The 2,666-nt window shown below is 35.2% G+C and overlaps 1 pseudogene; it reads left to right on the forward strand.

Annotated features, from left to right (window-relative positions):
• Nucleotides 1–266: 266 nt before the first annotated feature.
• Nucleotides 267–367, forward strand: LOC116112900 (annotated as a pseudogene).
• The last annotated feature ends 2,299 nt before the right edge of the window (nt 368–2,666 follow it).

Genomic DNA, 2,666 nt, shown 5'->3' on the forward strand with positions numbered 1-2,666 from the left:
TGATTTATCCACACTTGACGGGTCCAGGATGTCCAAACACCAACACAAGCATGAATAATCCATCTTTTTGCACCTGAATACTTGAAAACACACAAAACCTTGTGATTCTAGGAGATAACAAAACAAGTAAGGAAACTCATCCTAAATAATGCGTTAAAACTTGAATTTCTTAAATGTCACCCCCAAATCACAAAATAAATCGACATTTCCAACACTCAACACAAGTCAAGCCATTATAAAATGTTTGTACCTGAAGCATCATTGGCAACCTGTGATGTGGGCATTTGCACAGTAAATCCTTGAAACGCTCCCATGCCTCATATTCCATATTAGCTTGTAAAAACACAGTAATTTTGTTACGTAACTTAGCGGTCTTTGTAGGAGGAAAATACTTAACCCAAAAATTTATGTGCCATTGTGTCCCATGTATTGATGGATCCTACAGGCAGAGAAAGTAGTGAACTCTTTGTCTTGTCCCTTAGAGAAAATGGGAAAAATTGTAGGCGAATGACATCGTCCAAAACTCCATTATGCTTGAAAGTATCTCAATTTCTAAGAAATTAGCTATGTGGGAGTTTGGATCTTCAAGTGTCAAACTTTCAAATTGCACTAAATGCTGAATCATTTGGATTATAGCAAGCTTGACTTCAAAAATGTTAGCTTGTATGGTTGGCCTGGTGATGCTTTATCCCGCTCCATTTATGGATGGCATAGCATACTCTCTGAGTGATCTCGACACCTCGACATGAGGCACCCCATTGTTGAGCGTCTCTCCATTGTTTCCTCCAACATCATTGTTGTTTCCTTCCATCAGTTTAATTTGTGTTCTTCTCAATCTTCTCAACCAATATGGAGTGCACTCAACTTCAGGATCACAATTTTCAAGTCTTTTCCTTCTAGTATGGGTCATGCTCTATGGAAGAAACACCTGAAATAAAGAAATAACATAAAAATTAAAAGAAAATTCTCAAAGTAACAAGACAAGTCAAAATAAATGCAAGTTTAATATTTAAATCCCCAGCAATGGTGCCAAAAACTTGTTATGACTTTTTGTACGCTAGCAACTGCGTTATGTTAGAGTAGGTGCCCCAAAGCCAATCATATTGTTGTATATTGACTCTATGGATCATGTTATTCTATTAATAAAAGGCATCGTTTATATTATGTAAATCACATTCTATATGTATGTGTTAATATATGCCCTTAAAGTGGTTGAACCGTGATGAGGGAATCAAGCAGTGATAAGTCTTGATTATGAGATCCCTATGATCAATTATGGTGGCCATTCTAGAAATGTCCATAGCTCTAGTATTATCCTGACTTAAGGCATAGGTAATATGGTAAGGCTATCATCGCATGTCAAGATTGTTTGGTGACAACTTGGTACGACGCATGGGTGCTTGTTATTCACGAGTTCACGGACTGGCCCATATAGAGGATTCCATATGGATAGTAAACCCAATGTCTATGGAATACATCCTCTAACGGATGGTGGTGCATGTGGTCTTTAGACTTGAGATCACCAAAGCGTCGTGGTAAACATTGGTGTAGTTTGACATTAGCCTAACGTAATCTTGTTCAGGGTGGTCAATATAGTGATGATTGGCTGCATTGAGAAGGACATTATGACTATGGTGGATCGAAAAAAGGATTCATCACTCCTAGGTACAAGAGAAATTATCTCACCATCTATGACCATAGTGGAATCGAGTTGTTACTTGATTGGTCGATTAGTCTGATAACCGAATATGAATATATCAAGGTGGTTCATACTTGAAGCTGACATTATTTCTATGCTTCAAACCTTGATGAAATAATAGATGATGAAATGATTTGATTGCATGGTAACTATACTGTTGACAGGTAGCGAATATACTAAATCCGAATCTATCGGATGGCCATGATGCCTTGCTAGAGGCCAATCTTGGTATGTGTGTAATGAGACAATTAATAGGGTGTTGATCATGATATTAATCACTACCACTATGATGAAGAGCCTACAGGTCACACACATAAAATACAATTTATAGAAGATAATGAGTGAGGGGCATTTATGCCATTAACAAATCTTATGAAGCAATTAAATTTACTGGATAGGTTGTTGCCTAGATCCAATCTTGTATTGGATTTAATTTGTAAGATTGAATATTTATTTAAATATATATATATTGTCGTATGTATATTCTAAATAAATAAAATATCATTATTTAAATATATATATTGTTGTATGTATATTCTAAATAAATAAAATGTCATTATATATATATATTGGTGTATATATGCTTTAAATATTGAATAATTATTATTGGATGAATGAAATAATAATTGCTTAATACCCATTTAATTAATTTCATCGGAAATCATTATATCTAATTATTTAATTTGATGGGAGGTATATTAGTAATATATCCTAAAAGGGGAGATTAGGGTTGGCCTATAAAAAGGCATTTTCCCCCAAACTCCCATAACCTTTGAATTGCCGCCCAAGCTAAAGGTTGAGAGAAAAAATTCTCTAAATTTTTTCTTCTTTAGTCTACATAAATCACTCTAGTAAATTGATTGTGTGTGGAGTCTTGCCTTTGGGTGGATTTCCGTTAGTTCACTTCTATCCTTGAAGTGGGAACATTAATTCAACGATCAAATGGAGGAGCCATCAATGCGGGTGA

This window comes from Pistacia vera, unplaced genomic scaffold, assembly GCF_008641045.1.
Source record: "Pistacia vera cultivar Batoury unplaced genomic scaffold, PisVer_v2 Contig67, whole genome shotgun sequence".
NCBI lineage: Eukaryota > Viridiplantae > Streptophyta > Magnoliopsida > Sapindales > Anacardiaceae > Pistacia > Pistacia vera.